Source organism: Lepus europaeus, chromosome 8, assembly GCF_033115175.1.
Source record: "Lepus europaeus isolate LE1 chromosome 8, mLepTim1.pri, whole genome shotgun sequence".
In the NCBI taxonomy this organism is placed as follows: Eukaryota; Metazoa; Chordata; class Mammalia; order Lagomorpha; family Leporidae; genus Lepus; species Lepus europaeus.
The window spans coordinates 86,062,570-86,086,559 of record NC_084834.1 but is presented as its reverse complement, the minus strand read 5'-3'; the positions used below and the strand labels follow the sequence as shown (position 1 = coordinate 86,086,559).

Genomic DNA, 23,990 nt, shown 5'->3' with positions numbered 1-23,990 from the left:
AGAATCATCAGCAGAATCCCTTGCTTAGGGTTTACAGTTGATTTCTACTGAGAAGAACAAGAACAGACTATGGGAGACAGCAAGGAAGTGATTGTGGAATATTTACATCCTAGGCACCCAATCTGTGTAGGCTCAGAGGCTGACTACTCACTGTTTCTTGAGATATCATTTCTTGTCATGTAGTCCTATCAACAAAATCCTTTTTTGTCATCAGGTTCCACTAACTACTGACTCCCTTCTCATCCAAAACCTTTGAAGGAGTCCTATTGTTACCAGCTCTGGGGTTCTGAAAGATTACTTATATATTCCTATGTTTTATCCGTAGATTTTTAAATAGTTCCAGTCTATAAACCCTCTAAAATATTATAATTTGAATATTCTATCTCTTTACTCCTAGGATCTTACATAAAAATATGGATAGGCAAATAGTTCTTAATCACTAGAATCTCTGATGCTAGTAGGAGTTATTGTTAAATCCCAATTATCTCCACACTTGGTGATGTTTTCAATTTTTTGATACATCTATCTTCCATATTATTACAGTAAATGTCAATGATGATTGCACTAAGAAGAAAAATAGTTAATAGTCATTATGCATCTATTAGCTGTTGGGCACTGCAGTAAGAGGCTTGAGCACATTAGATTACGGAAGACCTATGAAGTAGAAACCGTAATTATCTTCCACTAATGGTGAAGAAATTGAGACTTGCAGAAATCAAGTTACTCTCCAAAGTCACAAAGCAAGTACAATCAGTGAGATTTAAATCACAGAATAGAACTCTATGTTTTTAATTATTATTTAGCATTGTGCAATGTTGATAATACTTCATTGGATAAGTTTGACAGTAGACAGAATTGAACTAATTAGAAAAGACAAAGTAAAACCATGTAGTTGCCTATTATGGATGTTATTTAAATCCTAAAATTTTCTTGTGAATTGAACTGAGGTGATAGTTTTTTAAAAAGTACTATTTCAAAATTTTTAAGGAAATATAAGGTAGTGCATTACCAACTGATAAAAAAACACTAAAATAGTATGAAATTTTATAGCCTAAAGGCCTATATTTGACACTTAGAAAATCTTCCAAAAGAGTTTAGTTATGTATATATATATATATATATATATGCTTATGTGCATGTATACATAGCCATTGACTGCTTGATCTTCTATCATATAAAATGTAAGTAATTTTGAAGTAATCACTAAAAGAAAAAAAATGAATGGCAAAAATGTAGGCCTATAATAATAAAAAGCATAACTGCATGGGATTTCAGAATATCTGTTTCTGTATAAAGACCCAGAATTTTTATTTGTATTGATCTATTAAATTAAAAACATCATAGTATTTTGATGAGCTGGTATTCCTTCTAACATAACAAAAGCAGGATGTTCCCTAGTTCTGTGTTTTTTGAATGTAGAGGAAGCATTAATTCACAAAAGTGTTGTGTTTGGCTGAATTGATTATAATCAGATAGATACTGATTATGAAATCGGAGATGACCCCCTAAAATTTACACTAAAATTAAAGTTCCCTAGAAATGTTATCCGGGGTGCCACATGCACTACCGGAATTTGGGGTGCCTTACAATTTCACCATGGGCTTATTACTAAATCCCCAATATTAATAAGCCCAAGAGAGTTCTTGCCTAATATTTAGAGAAGAATTCTGAATACCGGCACAGATAAACAAGGCAGCATGGTTCGTCTTAAGCTTTCATTTAGTGAGAAATATGCATAGGAGAGTGAGAGCTTTATTTAAGAGAGGGAAGTGAATGGGGGTTCATACCAAGCACCAGGAACCAGCCATGTGGAAGAGCATCTAGGACAGGAAGCCTAGAGCACATGGCCCGAAGGCCATGCGCCTTGGAGGCACAGGGCTACAGCCAGCACCTTCCTAGCAAGAGGCCAGGTAAAAAGAGCAGGCCAGGCCACACAGTGCCCTAGGCTTTTAACCCACTTCCAAAGGGGCGTGGTTAATTAACCTGATTGGCTGGTGGGCACCCAGGTGTGGCCAGGTAGGGGGATGAGGACACACAGGGGCATGGCGGAGTCGTGGTCTTCCAGCTCACAAACCTAATCGATTTTAACCTATGTGCCTGCCCACTTCATTCCCCCCTCAGAAACTCCATCTCTTAATCCTAAGGGATGTTGATGGACGTCGAATCATCTCTTCTGTAACTGCTCCCTGCTTATGAGGGGCGTAGTGCAGGCCCTGCCTATCCAGGGTCTGGAGGTCTCTGACTATTCTTTTTTTTTTTTTTTTTTTTGACTGGCAGAGTGGATTGTGAGAGAGAGAGACAGGGTGTTGGTTCACCCTCCAATGGCCGCTGCGGCCGGCGCATCTCGCTGATCCGAAGCCAGGAGCCAAGTGCTTCTCCTGGTCTCCCATGCGGGTGCAGGGCCCAAGGACTTGGGCCATCCTGCACTGCACTCCCATGCCATAGCAGAGAGCTGGCCTGGAAGAGGGGCAACCGGGATAGAATCCGGCGCCCCAACCGGGACTAGAACCCCGTGTGCCGGCGCCGCAAGGCAGAGGATGAGCCTGTTAAGCCACGGCGCCGGCCAAGTCTCTCACTATTCTAACAAATTTGCTTTGTGAGCTGGTGCAGTCTTGGTCATTGCCAAGGTCTGTGTCCCCTGTGTGGCCAGTTACTCCCAGAAGTTGAGTTCTGAAACATATAAGTTAATTAGTATAAACAAAACTCGAACAAAACCAATTGTAAGTGGAGTGCCCCTTTAGATAAAAACAACGTATCTTACAGATTCCCAGATAGTGGGTGGTGGTAGGCCACCCTTATGTAGGTTATAAACCCATTTAGCTTTGAGTATAGAGAATAATAGAAGAAATCATTAGGTAGCTTTATCCTCAATAACAGTTCTTAAGAGATAATCAAGGAAGGCAGGTACAGCATGTTTGCCTTAAGGAGACAAAGGCAAAAATTTTACTTATTCTTTTGCTTTGAAGTACTTAGTTTCTGATTGGCTTGTAGGAACAGTAAGGCATGTCTTTCGTATTCACCTGTGAAGACTTAAGAGATAGACGTTTAAACCTAATTTCACAGAGGTAGTCTTGCTCAATAACACCTGGTAAGGTCCCTTTCATTTATGCTGAAACTGATCTGAAGAGGATCTTTGAATGGCTTGCTTAGGAACTTCTAATGTTGGAGTTTTTGTTAAAAACTCCTTGATTCCTTGGAACACTTTTGCAGCTCCCCCGTCCAGCACAGTGTCTGTTTCAGAGGCTTTTAAGCAAACACAGGCTTAGAATCCAGATCCTGGAATCCGTAACTCTTGTAGCTACCCTTTTCAGGACGGGGTCTGCGTCAGGGCCTCTTTAAAGCTATATACAAAAGTTTGGAATCAAATCCTGGAATTCAAATTCCATAGAATCCTGTCATCAGCAATTCCCAATACTGGAGCTTTTATTTAGAAGCTCCTTAGTTCTCTGGAACAACTTTTGCAGTTACCCTTTTCAATACGGAGACTGCATCAGGGTGTCTTTAAAGCTATACACAAAAGCCTGGAATCCAAATCTTGGAACCCAAAGTCCATAGAACTTTGCCATTCTCAGAAATCTCCTCGACTGCCTTTAAATATCTGACCCTATGTTAACACATACTAGATAGGAATTTCACAGAGAGACATGCATGCAAGATTTCCTATTTGAGGCACTTACTAAACCTTAAATAAATACCTAAAAACGCAGGTAATGGAGTCTGACACTTAGACATAACTAGAAGATACAATGCATAATGTCACACAATAGAGCAAAGCAAATCTTTGGGATTAAGTTTTTCCATTAAAGTTACTACTGTAGCTCTTTTGAGAACAGAGGTCCTACATGGGAAGTTAGTACACAGTGACTCCTGTTGTTCATTTAACAATTAACACTTTTACATGTGACGTCAGTGATCACCCGAGGCTCTTCACATGAGTTGCCTAGGCCATGGAAGCCTTCCGAGTTCCACAAACTCCCTCAGTATTCAAACAAGGCCATAAGCAAAGTGGAAGTTTTCTCCTCCCTCTGGAGAAAAGTCCGTCCTTCTTTGATGGCCACTCTCTTCCACTGGGATCTCACCCAGGGACGTTCTCCACGAAGAGACATTTTGCACAAGTGTCCTGGCTTTCCATGCCTGAAATGCTCTTCTGGGCTTTCCAGCCAGAGCAGAATGCCTTTAGGGCTGATCTTGGGGTCACTGAGTGCTACTCAAAGCCAATGCCACTCTATGAGAGCGCTGTACAGACTGCTTCCCATGTTGGAGCATTTATTTCTCTTTATTATTTATTAGTAATAAACACTTAATCCTATTGACATGATCACTCTAACACTTAATCCTGCCTATATGATCACTTTAAAACTTAAGATGTTAACATTACCATCTAGCCCAAAGGGGATTTGCGATCCCATAGCAGTTTTTAACTGTACCCTTAGAAGTAACTCTGTAAGAATGCATGCAGAGCTATACAGCTTTACAGTCTCTCTGTAAGACCTGAGAAAATAAAAACAGACACAGATCTTCACGAGCTTAATTATTCTTAAGCATTTTACATGGATACATTGTATTAGTTATAATTCCTTAATCCCATCTAGTTGAAGGCTCTCCCAATTATTAAGTGTAGATCTTTCAGGAAGTCTCCAAAGGGGCAGATGTAGAATTACCCATAGTTAAATTACTTTGTAACCTGGGAGACAGGAGCTAAATAGGGCTAAGCTTTCGGCCCAGTTATATCTCTGATCATCTACCTTAACCAATAATCTGACATCTCAGAGCTTCTATGCCTATTATAGAGCTTAATGCATATATCGCTCTATTAATCTGGCATGTAGCATGTGGTGGGCCATGGGGTCTGCCATCTTGGGGCGGAGTCTGTTGCCCATCTTTCTGTGAGGGCGGAAGTTCTACCCTCCAGGACAGAAGTAGACTGTCCTGTTTGAAAGCTCCTCCTCCCTGACGCTAACATGTTTCTAAGCAACCAGACCAGTTCTCCAATTCGAAATTAGCAATTGAAACAACTGAAAGCTTGTATGATAAGGCCCAGGGACAAGGAGAAATGTTTTCCTTAGGAAATCTTTTACCTTTCTTATTATATTGCACTAGCAACATCACCAAAGTCCTTAAAGCCAGAAACCAAAAAACAAACAAACAAACAAAAAAAAAACAAAAAAACCCCTCATGCTTTCCTTTTTTAAAAGCTAGTAACAAAAGAAAAGAGAAAGAAGGAAAAAAAAATCTCGCTTATCTTTTGCTTGAGCGAGCTGCTCTTCTCCCCCAGGGCAGGTGGCTCTACCACACTAGCTCCTCTCCCCACACCCATCTCAGCTTGCTTTGAGCAAGCTGGGTAATGGCTGCCGCCTTTGGAACCCCAGTGCAGGAAAGCCGCGAAGGTCAGCCATGTTCCAAAAGGCTGGCGCAAACCACGTATGCCCCCACCAGGCTGGCAAGGCCCCCCGGGAGCTCAGTGCGAACTGCCCTTGGGACCCCAGCACAGGAAAGCCGCGCATGGCACCCAGATCTGGTGCTGAGCCTGGGGCAACCTCGGGCCACGGGCCTGGCCTTTGTATTCCTGCCCCGCGACCAGCACCAGGGCGGGAGGAAACGATGCACCTTTCTCCAAGGAAGGCCGTGCGCGCATACCCACTCAGGTGGGTGCTTTGGACCACTGTGCAGGGGAAGCATCAACCCAGATGGGGGAGGGAGAGGGTGCAGGCAGAAGAAAGGGTCAGAAGCCACAGGAAGTCCGCTCTCACCATGCTGCCTAGTTTTAAAATTTCTTAACAATCAGTCCCTTCTTAAAAATTATAAATCCCTTAAAAATTTCATATTTTAAGTCCCTTCGTGGTTGCCATATGAAATCGGAGAAGACCCCCTGAAATTCACACTGAAATGTGGCCCCTTAAAGTTATTTGGGGTGCCACATGTGTTACCAGAATTTGGGGTGCCTCACGATTTCACCACGGGCTTATTACTAAATCCCCGATATTAATAAGCCCGACAGGGTTCTTGCCTAATACTTCCAAAGGGGAGTGGTTAATTAACCTGATTGGCTGGTGGGCACCCAAGTGTGGCCAGCTAGGGGAATAAGGCCACACAGGGGTGTGGCAAAGGCATCAGGTAGAGGCATGAGGTCACACAGGGGCGTGGTCTTCTAGTTCACAAATCTGATCAATTTTAACCTGTATGCCTGCCCACTTCCGTACCACAATGATGGATATGTGTTACTGTCATTATTTTCAAAATCCTTTCAATGAACAATGTCAAAAATGAATCCTACTGTTTCCTGCAGAATTACTCTGGTGGGCACCTTTCAATGTAGGATTGATTGCAACAAATGTATGTAAGGTTGTGCACGTGAAGGAAGAGAGGTATATGGGAACTCTACTTGTTTCTCAATTTTGTTGTGAACTTAAAGTGCCCCTACAAAATTAAAGTTCATTCATTGAATTATTTTGAAATAAAAACAGTTGGAAGATTGTGATTTCTGACTAAAATAATTTTTAAATATTTTGCTTTTTATGTTCCAGCATATATAAAGAATATATTAGCAATGTCATTCCCTTTTATTTAATCATATAAAGATTAAAATCTTGTACATCACAAGTTATGAAAGTTCTTAAGTGAACAGTTCCAATGATTCAGTAAGCTGTGCACTAATCCAACCTGTCATAATCAAATTTAGAAGTGAGAGAAATGTGGTAGTGAATGGAGAGAAGTTGGCACAGAGGTAAATGATGAAGACAGAAAGACACATGCATAGATAGATGGGTAGATAAACAGATAGCCTACAGACAGAATAATGCTCGATTCATATAATTAACTAAATATTTATTTGATAGAGAAGGCACTAGACCATAGACATTAGCTTTCAATTTTGTCACAATTTCCTGATAAGTCTGACAAATCCCTGAAGTATTTGTCTACATGATGATCCAGGAAATGACTAACAATTCCATAGTTAATCAAACTCAGCTAATATTTATTGAGCTGTACCGTATGTAGTATATTTGAGGTAAATTTTATTCAAACTTGAACACAGATCAGCACTTTAGAAACTCCCCTCTTCAGGGATGGGTGTTTGATACAGTGGTTACAACATCATTTACGATGCCCATATCCCATAACTGAGTGCCCAGCTTAAAACACAGCCTCTGGTTCTGATGTCAACTTTCTGCAGAGGCATATAACAGGAGAAAGCAGGTGCTTGCTGAAGTAGTTGTTTTTCTACCACACACAAGGGAGACCTGGAAGCAGTCTTGTCTCCTGGCTTTGATCTGCCCCACCCCCCTCCCCCAGCAGCATAAGCATTTGGCTACCAAACTCATAGATGGGAAATCTTTGTCATTCAGTTGGTCTCTGTCTTTGTGCCTTTCCAATAAATAAATAAGTTTAAATAGAAAGAATTTCATTTTCAGATCTAAAAGTAAATATGAAAAATAATTAGGTAGAATATTGAGAAGATATTTTTGAAATTTTGGTAACTGCCATAAACTGGTAAATGTCCCAGTATAAAACACTTATAAGAAAAAGGAATCTATACAATGGATAAAGATCTGTATTAAAATGCTTTGGAAAGATAGTTTGGGCAGGAGGTTCATCTGGGAACAGAAACTACTAGCAGAATAAAAGTTAAAGCATACAGTCAATACATAAGGAAAAACACAGTACAGAAACTCAATGTTTCCCGATGTCACTCAGATAATATGAATGAGATAAAGAGTTGCAATAGAGATAAAGAAGGGAATTTTTAAGGAACTAATAACGAAAACAACTAGGTTATTTGACCTGGAAAAGGAGGAAAAATTCAATTCTATAAATACAAACTGGAAACACTTTAACAAAAAAAATAGTGATTGACTTTTAGCTATGCTGACAGAAAATAAAATTTGTTTGATTAAACTCCACTATGGTAAGTATAAAATAAGAAAAACTGTCATGACAATGAAAGTTGTTTAAGCATTAGGATAGACTACACTTAGAATTAAGAAACTATTTCTCCTGGGTTTGAAGTAGTACAACTGTTATCAAGCCTTCCCTGATCAAGGTACCGTTGCTTAGGATGGGAATAACTGCTTTTTAATTTGTCTCATCTCAGTTCTACAGGGGAAATGCAATAAAACTCACACTTCAGAAAGCATTGGTTTGCTTAACAAAAATGCATATTTGTATGGGGAGGTGCATAGGGAAGGGGAAACAGAATAGATAAGATGCATAAGTATTCCTTTGAGTCAAGTCTACCTTTCTTGGTTTCCAGTTTGGACTTTTAGATGGCTTCCTTATTTTTCCTAACCCTGAGAGACCGTACAGCCACACGCCCCGCCCCTTCCTCCCCCCCCCCCCCACATACACTTCTAATGCTTCAGGATTTTCTTATTTTTTGTTTGTTTGTTTTGTTTTTGATTTTTTTATTCTTGAAGAAAATGTTCTACTTTTAAACATTTCTGAACAAACTGGTTCATGACTGATTGTTGCAAATGTGTAAAGCTGATTCATGCAGTCTAATTAACAAGTAGCATCATTTTTCAAACATTTTAAAAATTGAGAAGAATTTGTACTCTCTTTCAATGACTCTAAGCTTAAAATTAAGATGCAAACTATTTTGTTTGAACCATCTATTAAGTTCATCTTTTTGCACATTCCTCCAACATACAAATGCCATTCACAAGGGAAGATTTTCCTTCATTAAACAAAACCATCTAAACATTTGGTTTAGACTATTCTGCTTCCTACCTGATTAAATAGCAGCTGTCCTAATTAATATGCCAGATGCAAATACTCTTCAGGACCCTTTAAGAATAGTTATTTTAAAATCTAATTGAAGTGGGCAGGCATATACTGAAATCAGTACCATATAAGATGGTTTTAATATACTAAAAGTTCTCTGTTCTCTGCCTATTCTGCTTTCCTGTTAACACCCGGTAATGGCAGATTTTTCCACTATCTCCAAAGTTTTGTGTGTTCCAGAATATCTTAATCATTGGAATCATATAGCATGTGAAGCATTTGCACATTGACTTAGGATTATAAATTTAAATTTCTTCCATGTCTTTTCATAGCTTTGTGGTTCATTTCTTTTTAGTTGTGAGTAATAATTCCATTGTTTGGAATTGCACCACAAGATTACGCTTTCAGTCACTGAGAGAGAGTTTGGTTACTTCCATGTTTTAACAATTATTAATAAAGCTGTTCTAAATATCCCTGTGTATGTGTTTGTGTAAAAACCAAGAAGCACAATTTCTGGATTGTATGGTAAGAGTAGAGCTAATTTGGTAACATACTGACAAACTATTTTTCAAAGTGCCTGTCCTATTTTTGCATTCTCACCACCCATGGAGAGTTCCTGTTGATCCACATTTTTGCTAGATTCTGTGTTGCCACTGTTGTGGATTTTGAATACTCTAACAGGTGTGTAGGAGGATCTTCTTGTTTCTGTCTTTGATAATAGTCCATTATCTGGTGCATTTTCAGATATTTCACAAGTCTATGGCTTCTATTTTTATTCTGTTGACGTAGACGTTTTCAAAGTAGAGGTTTTAATTTTAATGAAGGTGAATTATTTCTGTCATGGATACTTCCTTAGTGCTGTATCTAAAACATCTTTGAAGAACCCATGTTCATCTGTGTTTTCTCCTATGTTATTTTGGAGGAGTTTTATAATTTAGTGTATTACATTTATATTGGTGACTCAGTTTAATTTCGTGAAGGGTATTATGTTTTTTCTAGTTTCAATATTTTTTCTTTGTGAAAATCCAGTTGTCACAGCACCAGTTATTTTAAAAAGACCAATTCTGCTTCCTTGTATTCCATCTACTCCTTTCTCACAGATCATTGGGATGTGTTTAGCTGAATCTACAGGTAGGCTCACTACTCTTGGCCATTAATCTGGTGGTTCTATCACTAATATCACATTGTCTGGGCCTACATGCTTTCAGTAGGCCTTGAATTTATTAGCTGAGTTGTCAGTCCTCCAACTTTATTCTTCTCCCTAAAATTGATTTGACTATTCTGCACCACTGGTCTTAGCATATAAATTTATAATCAGTTTGCTGAGATTCACAAGATAATTTCTTGTGGATTTTGATTAGAATTGCATTGAATATATAGGTTAAGCTAGGATAGACTGAAACCTCAACAGTGTTGAGTCTTCTATTATCCATCTATGCTTGATGACGTTTTCTCCCACATTCAAGCCCTTCTTAAGAATATAAATCATGGATTTTAAAACTTTCTGATCTGTATTTTCCAACATTCCTGCCACATCTGATTCCTGCTCTGATGCTTGTTCATTCTCCTCAAGATGTATATATGGTCTTTACATGTGTTTGTAATGCTTTGCTTGAAAGGTGGATGTGACATACTGATTGAAAGCCACTGTTGTGCATAGACCTTCAGTAATGTAGCACTGAAATGTGAGGTGGATGAGGAAGCATTCTGTTGTGCTATGATTAGGTCTCAGTCTTTTGGTGACCCTGTGTACTTAGACTGAACTTCACTAGTGCTTTGCAGTATTTCTTTTTTTTCTCCTATGGGTGAGATAGAAAGCATAAAAGAGTATGTAGTTGCATAGCTCCCATTTCTTATGTGATAGCATAGAGCTGGCTAGAGTTGAATATTTCCTTTCCTTTGTGTAGGTTAGGATCTAATAAAGCTCAGCCAGTTAGGCTCTGGAAGCTGGTTTCTCCCCAGAGTAGACAGTGTTAAGCAGAGATTGCTCTGTCATATTTTCAAATGGTTCCTTTTCAGCCTTCCCCTGTCAGAACCATGTTGAGATGTTATTCTGAATTCTCTGTGAGGATACGGTAGAGCTTCTGCAGGTAAAATCTAAAACCGTGGCACCTTGAACTTCTCTATCCATGACTAGGTCCCTTTGGAGTTTTTAACTCTCAGATTTGTCCACATTAAGTCTGTAGGAAATTGTCAATTACAGTTGATATTTTCCTGCCCTGGCACAATTTCCCATAGAGGATTTTGCTCATGGGTTTCTGCATTGCCAAGCTGTGATTCTCTGTGTCTGTCTGTGCTTCCCAATGTGAGCAGCAGTAGTTTGCCCTGTACCTCTTTTCTCTTGTTAACCTAAGAGGAGTTGTTGATTTTTCACTTTTTCAGCATTTTACTTATTGTTATGATGGTGTGACAACATTTCAGATTCCCACATGCTGGCAAGAAAACAGAACTCTGTTTCACCTATTTATTTAAAAAGACATGTATTTAAAATTTCTTGATAGCTTTTTAGGGCTAAACTGATCTTGTTTGTAATTCAATTTGTTTCCTGGAGTAGAATTGGCATTAACAAATGTTTGTACAAGAGGTAAAAGAATAAACAAATGGACTGCTAATGCTATTACTGATATCCAAATTTAGCAATATTGTGACATATTCTGAGTTCTCTGAATACTTTTTGAAAGAAATTTCCATCTCTAACACCATGACATTACATATAAGGGGCCTAGTTTGCATTTTGAAATAAAACTAAATTGAATATTTGAAGGTTTTAGTCATATTATTTAAAATAGCATTTGGAGCTTATGTCTATCATTTTCTTTATGGTATTTTCTGCTTGATATAAGTAATGGTACAATAATAAAAAGTTCTACACAAAGATAATTTCAAAATACTATGTTTCTAGGGATACTGGAATAGTACAATATTTTATGTTTATACTACACATTTGAAGAGGCACAAAAAGTAAAGTAAGAGTTCATTTATATTCAAAGTAAACAATATATCTTCAAAGCGCATACAGATATGTGCAAGAAAATATGTATATGTTTTGTTAATGACTTAGAATTTATTTTTCCATATTGTTACTTAACAAACTAAGGGTAAATTTCCTTAAATATTTATAGCTTATAACAATGAAAATTATGTAACTATGAAGTGTTCTAAAGTATATAGCTTATGATTCTTTGCTTGACATACAAATATGTTGTAAAGCCTCTTGAATAGCTTTATTCAGTAGGTTTTAGATATTACAATCAGGGTCTTATCACATATAGAGCCCCAAACTGCTGGAGACTGGCAAATAGGGACCCTTAAAGGCAGTGATCTAACCAAAGATAGGGACCCTTAAAGGCAGTGATCTAACCAAGAAATTTGTCATCAGCCACTCATGAAAAAGGCTGAGATTACTTATAATTTCGAAGTGTTATTGTGAATATGTTTCTTGTATTTCTTTAGTTACTCCTTCAATTATTAATTATAATAAAAAATGCAAAAGACAGAGAAATAAATGTGATAGTTCAAATTTTGATGAATTGCAACATAACCGAATTCTTAGAACAAAATGAAAACTAATACTCTTATGATATGGCATATAAATATGCATGAAATAAGTTTATATTTGAAGAAAATTTTAAATTTCTAATTTTATTGTTCTACATGAAATCTCTAATTTAAATGTTTGCTCAAATGGCTAAACTACCCCCAAATTTTTAAAGGCAAGAGATAATTTAGCCTATTTATAGCTCAATATATTTTTATTCAATAGTGCTGAATAGGTATCTAAGATCCATAATCTGATATATGTATGTATAACTGCAGGCCCTCAGGTATTGTCCATTCCTTTATCTAGTAAAACATTATTGAATTCAGCAAATACACTTATTTTAAAACATCTATGAGTTACCAGGCATTATTCTGAATGCAGAGGATACAGAAAAACAAGACAGACATTTGCTCCTGTCTTGAAGGAGCTGATATTCTTTTTTGTAGAAAGTGATAATCCATAGTGAATATAGTTATTAGCAATATCACTACATAATGCTTTATGGTCCTTTCAATTCAGGGAGCTCCCAAACGAAGAGCAGTAGCATTTAGACATATATTACTAGAAGGAACTATCCATTTGTCAAACTCGAAGATTTTTGCATGGTGTATTAAAGGTAGTAGAAACCTCAAGTACAAATGTCCATGGAACCAGTTTACCATCTTAAAACAGAAATACAATGTATTATTTCATGTTATTTTTGTTCCTACAGCTTTACTAAATTTGTTTATTCCAAGAGATTTTTTTTGGCTGTATATTTAGGGCTATCTTCATATTAGATAATGTATTCTGTAGCCAGAAACAATTTTACTTCTGTATTTATGATTTGGGTTGCTTTTATTTCTTTTTCTTGTCCAATTTCCCTGGATAAGGCTTCCTTCACATTTATTGATTCGTGTATGCTAAACCTTCCTGCTATCCCACTTTATCATGACTCATGATCATTGTAATGACCTGCTGAATTCATTTCTCAAGTATTTCAATTAAGTTTTTTGCATCTATTTTCATCTGGGCATAGGCTTGTAATTTTCCTTTTGATAGCTTCCTTATCTAGATTTGGTATTAGGGTAATGCTGTCCTCATAAAATGATTTTGGGTGTACTCCCTTTTAGTTTTTGCAAAGAGTTTGGGAAAGATTGGTACTAATTCCTCTTTAAATGCTTGTTAGAACTCAGCAGTGAAGCTGTCATTGGCTATGCTTTCTTTGATGGGAAATATGTGACTTCTGATCCAATATGTGATTGACTTCTGATTCAAATATGTGAGTCTGATTCAATCTCTTGTATGTGATTGGTTTGTTCCAGTTTTTGTTATTGTTCATAGCATAGCCTTCCTAGGCTGTGTGTTTCTAGGAATTCAGCCATATATTCTAGCTTATCCAATTTGTTGGTGGACAATTGTTCACAGTAGTCTCTATCTATTCTCTAAGCGTGGTATCAGCTGTAATGTCTCCTCTGACTTTAATTTTGTTTATTTATGTCTCCTCTCCTTTTGTCTTTTAAAAAATTAATTTTATTTATTGGGGAGGGGCCAGAAGGAAAGAAAAAGCATGGAAAAATGAAAGATTCACTCTTCCTTTTGGATCACTCCCCAGATACCCACACTGGCTGGGGCTAGGCTGAAGGCAGGAGCCAGGAACTTAATCCAGGTCTTCCTTGTGGGAAGCAGGATCCCAAGCACTTGAGCCATCCTTTCTGTCTCCTATAGATGGATAGATGGCATTAGCGGGCAGCTGGAGTCAAGAGTCAGCAGCAGGAATAGAACCAGGTATTCTGTTGTGGGACATGGGTATCCTAACTACTATTCTAGCTAAGAGTTGGTCAATTTTTAAAATATATTTTGAAACAACCAACTCTTAGTTTAATATTTCTTGTTTTAGTCTCTACTTCGTATACTTCTTCTCTGATACCCATTCTTTATTCTACTATATTTGGCTTACTTTATTCCTTTCTTCGTTACTTGTATTATACAATTCCATTGTTGAGATCTTTGTTTTTTCCTAAGGCAGACATTCATCATTATAAATTTCCCTCTTAGAACTACTTTTGTTGTATTCCCTAATTTTTGATATATAATATTTCCATTTTATTTTTTACAGATTTATTTATTTTATTTGAAAGTCAGAGTTGAGAGAGAGAGAAAGAGAGAGAGAGAGAGAGAGAGAGAGAGAGAGAGAGAGGAGCTATCTTCCATTTGCTGGTTCACTGATCAGATGGCCACAATGGTCAGTGCTGTGCCAGGTCAAAACTAGGAGCTAGGAGCTTCATCTGGATCTCCTACATAGGTGGCAGTGGAAACACTTGGGCCATCCTCTGCTGCCTTTGTAGGCCATTAGCAGGGAGCTGGATCAACTTCCATTTTCATTTGTCCCAAAATACTTTTGATTTCTTTCTTGAAACTTGGATTGTTCAGAATCATGTGGCTTGAGTTTCACATATTTATGAATTATCTATTTTCCTTTGTTATTGTTATCTAGATTCATGTCTTTAGAGTTAGAATAGATACTTGATATGATTTCAGAATGCCTAAGTTTGAGACTTTTTGTGACATATCCATTCTGAAGAACATTCCATGTATGATTGTTCAATAATTACTTATTTTATTTATTTGAAAAGCACACAGAGACAGAAAGTGATATCTCCTTTCTATTGGTTCATTGTGCAGAGCTCACAAGTGCTGTGACTGGACTATGTTGAAGCCAGGAGTAAAGAACTCTGTTGGGTCCTCCCGTGTAAGAGGCAGGGGGCCAACTGCTTGAGCCATTACCCATTCTCACCCAGAGTGCATATTAGCAGGGAGCTAGAGTCAGAAGCAGAGCCAGGACTCAAAACTAAATTTTTTAAAATGGTATGCAGTGATGCTAAGTGGAAGCTTAAACATGATGCCATAAACCCACCCTGTTCCCATTGTTCTTAAAAAGAATGTATTTTTTGCCACCGCTGGAATGCATGAAATATTCTGCATATGACTTTTAGACCCCCTTTAATCTTTCAGTGAAGTATCCAAAAGGTAAATTCAGAAAGAAATCCCATTTCCAGTTACATCAAATGTTAAAAATATATTGTAATAACTTTTTACCAGGTGAAAGAACTGTATACTGAAAACTAAAAGCATTAATAAATTAAATTGAAGAAAATACAGATAAATGGTAAATTTTCCTATATTAATGTATTTGATGAATTAATGTTATTAAAATGTCCATTTTACCAAAGTGATGAGCAGATTTAGTGTAATATGTATCAAACTCCCAGTGAAATTTTTTGTTGAAATAAAGTAAACAATCCTAAAATTCATATTGAACCAAAAAAAAAAAAAGAAAAAAACCTGGACTAACCACAGCAATCAGGAACAAGAAAAAACAAATCTAGAGGCATCACACTGCCTGATTTCAAAATATGGCCTAAAGCTACAGACATCAAAGTAGTGTGGTGCTGAGGTAAAAGAATGCAGAGCTCAGAAACAAATCCAGGCAATTACTGTCAACTGCTATTCCACAAAGTGCCAAGAAACACACATTGGGAGAAATGATTTATTCTCATTGAATGGTGCTGGGAAAACTAGTTACCCACCTGCAGAAGAAATGAACCTTTCACACACCATACAAAATAATCAACTCAAAATGAATTAAAACTTGAACATAAGATCTAGACTGTGCCATTGATTCAGATAAGAATATTTTTGATATGTCCAAAAGCACACAAAAAAGGCAAATATAGAAAAATGAGATGAAATCAAACTGAAAGGCTTCTGTGCAGCAAATGTAACAGTCAACAGAGTGAACAGATAGTCTATGGAATGAGAGACAATTTGCAAACCATACATCTGGTACAGGAACTCAGAAAGATAATAGAAAAAAAAGATCTTAATAAATATTTCTCAGAAGAAGACAATATAAATGACAAAAAATTATATGAAAAAATGTTCAACAGCACCAGTACCAGGGAAAAGTAAATCAAAACCACAATGAGATAGTACATCCCTCCTGCTAGAGAATCCTTGAACCACACATGTGTGAATGTAAAATGGTATAGCTTTGTGGAAAATAGTATAAAGAAAGGAAATGAAGCAGTATCTTGGAGAAATGTCTGCATTTCCCATGCCCACTGCAATGTTATGCACAGTCATCAAGACATGGAAACAACCTAAATGCCAATGGAGTGATGAGTGGATAAAGAAAAGTAGTTTCTTCTCTCTCTCTCTCTCCATTTCTCTCTCTCTCTCTCTCACACACACACACACACACACACACACACAGACACACATACACACACAGATATACACACAGAGAGATACACACACACACACACATACCCCACACTGGAATATTACCAGCCTTCAAAAGGAAGAAAATGTTGTAATTTTCAACATTGATTAACCTGCAGAGTATTTTGTTAAGGAAAATAAGACAGACACAGAGTGACAAAAACAACTTACATTCACTTAAATTCTACTGAGTTAATAGAAGCAGAGAATAGAAATTTATTTGCTTGGGCCTGGATTTTGGGAACATGGAAAAAGTCAGTCAAGGATACAGTTTCAATGATGCAGAAAGAATGTATTCTCAGGAGCTAACGTAAAGCCTCGTGACTCTAGTTAATGACACTATACTGTATACTTGAAATTTAGTGAGAGCAAATATTAATATTCTCACCACACACAGGAAAGATATCTATTTGAAATAATGAATATGTTAATTAGCTTGATAATCAAAATCATATCACAGTGTTTACATATATCTGAACATTACATTGGGCACCTTAATGTGTACAATTTTGTTTGGTATTTATGCCCCAATTAAGCAGGGAGTGAGGGGAACAGACCAACGGTAATGTGGCTGGAGAGTACTGCAGAGTGATGCCTTTACATCTGTACCACGAATATAAAATCTTCTCCAGAAGTTCCATAAATCAGTGAGGCTCAGTCAGTTCTGGAAGCTTTAAGAAAAATGCTTCCTCAAATATATACTAAATATGTGTTTTATGTGTCCTTAGAGTGTTTAGACACTCTAAAAGTCATATAATTATTTGAAATTTAAAAACCACAGTAAAAGTTAACTATGAAATATAAAATTGTTTGAATATCATTTTAGAATATATATATATTTAGAATTTAGTAAATGTAATAATTTATATTTGATAACCATTTAAAGTGCTAATTTTAGTGTGTAATTGGAGACTATGCTTATAAATTTGCCTGGATTATCACATTTATCAAGCCCAATTTTAGTGACAAAATAGGCTTAAGGAAATTAAATAACATCAAAGATCACATAGGAATGAAGATAAAAATAAAATTTTTATGGCATGCATTTTGCTTTTAGAGTTCTAATTTTTAACTAAGCAAACAGTTCCCCCAATATGATTAAACACATAAAGCAAGGCAAAGCAGATTATCACTTTGTCACAATTTCCAAAACCAAAATTTGCTTTACTGTTCTTTTGTAACATGGAATCTAATATAGACCATCCTAACTTAGAATATGGTGACTTTAAAATGGTTTGAAGGCAGTGGTATTCAGTGGAAATTTTACTTGCAATTTTGAATTTTGGTCTTTTCTATGGCTAACAATGGCACTATGATATATTCTCTTGATACTGGGCAGTGATAGCATCCACATCTCCCATCAGCCACATGATCATGAGAGGAGAAATCTGTACCTCCATAATGTACTGCGTTGTTGAACGATTATGTTTTATAGGTTAAGTGTTTGAAAAGCATTTTGGACTTACAATAGTAAAATTTGTCAAATTTGAACCTAACCCTACCATAAGTTGAGAAGCATATATGCAATATCCGTTTCGGCATTTTAGTATTTCCGTTAATACTCTATTACAAACTTATCTTTTGATATGTATGGGCATGGTAATTCTTTGTAACTTTAATGTAAGTGGGAGCCAATTGAGGTCACATTTGTTTAAGGATTTTCTAATACATTTCAGTACAAAGTATTTTTTATTTGTAATACATTTTATAGCTATATGTCTAATATCTGTCCATTCCAATAAATTTATGCTTCTCAAACTGAAACATTCTTGCTTCTGAGATATTGACAGTATTCTTCAGGATGTCTTTGAAGTTGCAGAGTATATGTAATGAGATTCTTTAAAAACTGAAAATAGATCTACCATAAGATCTAACAATTACATTACTGTGTATATATCAAATCATTACATGAAAGGGATACTTTTACTTCTGTGTTTACTGCTGCACTATTCACAATATTCCAGAATATTAAATGAATCTAGGTGTCCACAAGCACATGAATGGATAAAGAAAACAATTTATATATATGTGTATATATATATATATATTTGAATAGGATTCAGCCATAAGATAGAATGAAATCTTGTAATTTGCATCAAAATGGATGGAACTAATATCAATTGAAATTCAACTATAGAAAAATAAATACAGCTTCTCTCTGATACATAGAAGTTTAAAAATATTTATCTGAACAAAAAATAGTGACTAGTAGAGGTTGAAGAGGGTGGAGGGATGTAGGGATAGAAGAATTTTGAATAATAATCATCAAAATACAGTTACATAGAAGGAATAAATTCTAGTGTTTCAAAGATCAGTTGGATGACTGTAACTCACAGTAACATTGTGTTTCCTAGAACTAGAATAGAGAAACATGAAACCTTCAAACATATAGAAATAATAAAGAGTCAGCAATGCTAATTATCTAGATTTGAACAGTGCATGCTATATGCATAAGTTGAAATAGCAAACCCTGTACCCCATAATATGTAAAATTACGTGTTAATCAAAAATGAATCAATAAAAAGGGTGGAAAAGGATGAGGGAAAGACAGATAAGAGAACATACCAGCTTGGATGTCTAAACGTCTAAGTAAAGAACGAAACTATACTCATATATGATTAAAAAAACAAAACATAGATTATGTTGATTTAATCATGCAATGCATTGGTTCAGAGAACCTAATATACGTTGTAGATAAGAATACCAGTTTCCAATATTGAAAATCCTACACCTTTATCTAGACTGCCTCCTTTTCTAACATTATTATTATTATTATTTTTTTTTTTTTTGACAGGCAGAGTGGATAGTGAGAGAGAGAGAGACAGAGAGAAAGGTCTTCCTTTTTGCCGTTGGTTCACCCTCCAATGGCCACTGCGGCCGGCGCATCGCGCTGATCCGAAGCCAGGAGCCAGGTGCTTCTCCTGATCTCCAATGCAGGTGCAGGGCCCAAGGACTTGGGCCATCCTCCACTGCCTTCCCGGGCCATAGCAGAGAGCTGGCCTGGAAGAGGGGCAACCGGGATAGAATCCAGCGCCCCAACCGGGACTAGAACCCGGTGTGCCGGCGCCACAAGGTGGAGGATTAGCCTGTTGAGCCACGACACCGGCCTCTAACATTAATTTGTACAGGATCCTCAGAAGATAAGTAAGTAAAAAGAAAATATTGGGGCCAGCACTATGGCATAGCAGGTAAAGCCGCTGCCTTCAGTGCCAGATTCCCATATGGGCACCAGTTCAAGTCCTGGCTGCTCCATTTCTGATCCAGCTCTCTGCTATGGCCTGGGAAAGCAGTGCAAGATGGCCCAAGTTCTTAGGTCCCAGCACCCACATGAGAAACCAGGAAGAAGCTCCTGGCTCCTGGTTTCAGATCTGCTCAGCTCCGGTCATTGTGGTCGACTGGGGAGTGAGCCAGCAGTTGGAAAGCTTCCCTCTGCCTCTCCTTCTTTCTCTGTGTAACTCTGACTTTCAAGTAAATAAATAAATCTAAAAAAAAGAGAGAATATTATTGAGGAACATGGTCTTTGAGTATAGCAGGTGAAATATCCATATCAATTTACTAACTGGCTTACAAGTCTTCATTTCCTCTATAAAGTGTGCTGAACAGAAATTGCCAAATGAAGTGCCTTCAAATCAAATTTTTTTATGCTGGGCATTCATTTCCGTTTGCTACTGTTTATTCTAACTGTTCAAAAATACTAATGTCACTCATCAGTCAAGGTATATTACTCCCAATCCCCTATTATCAGTTGAATGAGTTCAACTAAATAATCTATGATTAGTCTACAGCTCAAAGCCTGGCATAGAATAACAAATCAATAAGTAGCTCCAATTAGTTATATCCATTAAAGACGCATATACTCTTTAAAGAGCTTGCAGAGAGTATATATAGTTTGTCTGTAGATCACTCACAGTAACGGTATGTGCCCTAAAAGAATGACCTAAATTCATGCGTTAGCTATAGAAACTAACAAGATTTTGGAAAGACATTTGGGACAAGAGCAAACTTTATAAAATGCAGCAAAAAACTTATTTGAGAGAAGAATTTCTATTTAGAGTGTATCTGTTATCAATCTGCCTCAATTTGATTTCTTTCTATATTTTTATTTTTTGTAATGTATCTTATTTGGAGCACAGTAAAATAACACTTTGTGCTAGCAGAGCATGTTTCTTCAGAAAGGTCAGTACTTTTCAAACTCATTAATCTCACGGCATCCCTGGGGGCATGTAATATATTATACAGGTGAAGAAATTTAAAATTGAGACATATAAACAATTGTATTTTGACACATTGAAATTAAGTAGCCAAACTTTTGATTAACCCCTTGTAGGTGCAAATGTATGTATCGCAATGGTATGAATATTATTTGGGGGATGAGAGAAGATTTCCAAGAAATACCTTTACCTAACTCAATGTACAAGGAAAGGGGGTAATAAATTAAATAATGAAATGTGCTTTTGAACCTAGAAAAGCATATGAAAATTTATCAAGGTAAGAATGTTGTTTGTAACACTTCAACCTAATATTTTGGGAGAAATTAAAGCCATGCTGAAGAAATCAGTGAATAATAATGATGATTTTGATCAAATTTGAGACAGATCATTAAGTTAAAACCTCCAGTTCCAAAGTTAAGTTACTTCTTTTTGAAATTGAATATTATCTGAATTATCTGTAAATTTTCTATTTAGGAATTTGGTCTAAGCAAAAGTAAGCAGATTGTTAGTAAACCAAAGGGACAAAATGGAAATTCTATTCCAAGCATTCACAGGCAATTAGAATTAAATTGAAGTATTTTTCATTAAAGGCAAAAGAAGCCAGTGTCCAAAAATACCTAGAGAGATTATACATTAATAACCATTTGATGAAATATGCTTTATCAAAAGCAATTCTGCTGACTTCAAGATCTTAGGGGATTTATGGGATGCACTAACTTTCTTACTTTTAATTTGAGAACACTTTCTAAATACTGCACCAACTTTCAGTTACTTTTAAAAGACAAAATGCACAGTCAGTAGGCAGAAATTACCAAGATTCTAGGTGTAAATGCCTTATATTGAAATGTACTTTAAGGAACAGTCAGGGTTTCTTTGAATGTAGAAATTATGTAAAGTGATCACCATGTTGGTTTTTTACAGATATGTCAAAATAGCAAAGTCATGGCTGTTTGTAAGAGGCATTCCTCAATCTTATCTCTAGTCATGTTGAGTCTTCATAGAAATATTTTCAACATTTTCATAAATATTAATCCCTATCCTACAGGCTGTATTAAATGGCAAGATAATAAATGTTTTTTTTTTCTGTATAGTGTGTGTTGCCTAGCATTTTTTGAAGGATGCAGGGAGAATAAATTATACTCAAGCACTCCTTCTTGATTCTGAGTATACCACAGATTCTATATATACAGGGTGTGACATCAGGGATGTTGTTCCAGGCTACATCAGAACCCATGAAAGCTAGGATTTGTCTTAGGAGCTCTGAGTTTCTTTGTGTCATAGCCAATTATCTACTTCAATAAAATTCCAGTTAGTTCCAAAGGATATCTAATTGCTTTTAGAAAACTGACAAATGAATTCCTACAATAACAATTTCCCAATCCTAAAAAAAGAGCAGTGATGCCAAATATAACTATTCTCATTCATGTTATCTTATATATCTTATAAATATATATCTTATATATAATGTATCTTATAAACCACCATTACAGGGATTGAATTGTACACTTTTAACATTAATTACACACAAAATTTAAAATTGTATATTATAAATATTCAAGGGCCTGTGCAAATATTTAATATCAGGAAGCAAACCACTGACTCCAAAACCTATTAATAACTCTAAAAACAAATCCTGTAACTTACACTTGTATGTATCAGGAAGTTCCAAAGTGCCAAGTAATCTATGTCCAGGCCTACAGCAACAATCTATTAATTCCTTTTCATTCTGACCCAGTAGATCTACTTGCTATACAGAAACCAATTGCTTTTCAAAGTATGTCTTAACTCATCACTCTTCTGGTTGAAATCTCCTACTTAAATATAATTTAATTTAAAACAATCATTGCCATGGGGCTACATCATGTGACTCCTGCCTACTTTCTTTTTCTTTTTTTGTAACCTCATTTTCAGTGAGTGTCTCTCCCTCTCTTCTGCGCAACCACACCGTGCTTAGTATTTGGTGCTGAGGTCTCTTACTGTCAGATACTGCTAGCTCTTCCTGGGCTTTTCCTGAGGTCTTTATATATTTGTCTCTATTTATGATGTATTCTCAAGTAAAAATTCACTCCCTTTGAGAAGATTTCTTTTACTACTCAAGTAGATTAGAATCCATCCCTTCATCTAGTCATTATCATTGCACCTATTAATGTTTTTCATACCATTTAGCTATACAGGAATAGCATTATTTATAGATTGCTTTCTGTCCCCATGACATTAAATGTTTGTTCCACAAGGGACAAAGCTTGATAGGTTCACAGTTGTGTCATCTAGAGTAGTGTATGGAATTTATAAGTACATCATAAATATTTCTTTGTCTATAAAAATGAACAAATAAAACTAGGTTTTAAATTGAAACAGAGGAGTCCGCACCGCGGCTCACTAGGCTAATTCTCCGCCTGCAGCGCTGGCACTCTGGGTTCAAGTCCCAGTTGGGGTGCCGGATTCTGTCCCGGTTGTTCTTCTTCCATTCCAGCTCTCTGCTGTGGCCCAGGAAGGCAGTGGAGGATGGCCCAAGTGCTTGGGCCCTGCACCTGCATGGGAGACCAGGAGGAAGCACCTGGCTCCTGGCTTTGGATCAGCGCAGCGGGCTGGCTGTAGCGGCCATTTGGGGGGTGAACCAACGGAAGGAAGACTTTCCCCTCTGTGTCTCTCTCTCTCACTGTCTAACTCTGCCTGTCAAAAAAAAAAAAAAAAAAAAAAAAAATTGAAATGGAGAACAGGTAGTTAGCCTAGTGGTTAACATGTCTATGTCTCACATTATATACCCAGGTTCAATTCCTGGCTCTGTATCCCGACTCCAGTTTCCCCACAGGCCAGACCCTGGGAGGCAGCAGTGATGGGTTAGATAATTGTGTTCCTGCCACCCAGGTGAGAGATCTGGATTGTGCTCCTGGTTCTTGTCTCTGACCTAGCCCAGAGTGAACAAGCAGATAAGAGTGGTCTCTGCTCTTGCTCTCTGTCTCTCCACTTACCAAATACAATTTTTGAAGGGAAAAGAAAAAAATCACTGAGGCTACAGGATGAAAAAATACTGTTTCTGCTACTCATATTTTTGTTTTCAGTTTTTTGTAGCTGTAAAATATCCACTCCTAAAATTCTCAGAAAGAAAAGTGCTCTAACGAACATTTAATCCTAAGAGACAGTTTGTGTTTGGGTGTACTATGGATATAATTTAACTATTTTTGGAAAAATTATTGTACAGCCATATTTATTTATTTCTAATTCTATAGTTTTATATTTAATTTTAACTGACC

The 23,990-nt window shown here is 36.7% G+C and overlaps 1 protein-coding gene and 1 pseudogene across 1 annotated transcript in view; both read left to right on the top strand.

Annotated features, from left to right (window-relative positions):
• CCSER1 (coiled-coil serine rich protein 1) overlaps window positions 1-23,990 on the top strand; it is a 1,228,673-nt gene that overhangs the window by 1,165,865 nt on the left and 38,818 nt on the right. The window lies entirely within an intron of this gene.
• The window catches only part of LOC133765784 (inosine-5'-monophosphate dehydrogenase 2-like), a 43,089-nt pseudogene continuing 24,443 nt past the window's right edge, over window positions 5,345-23,990 (top strand).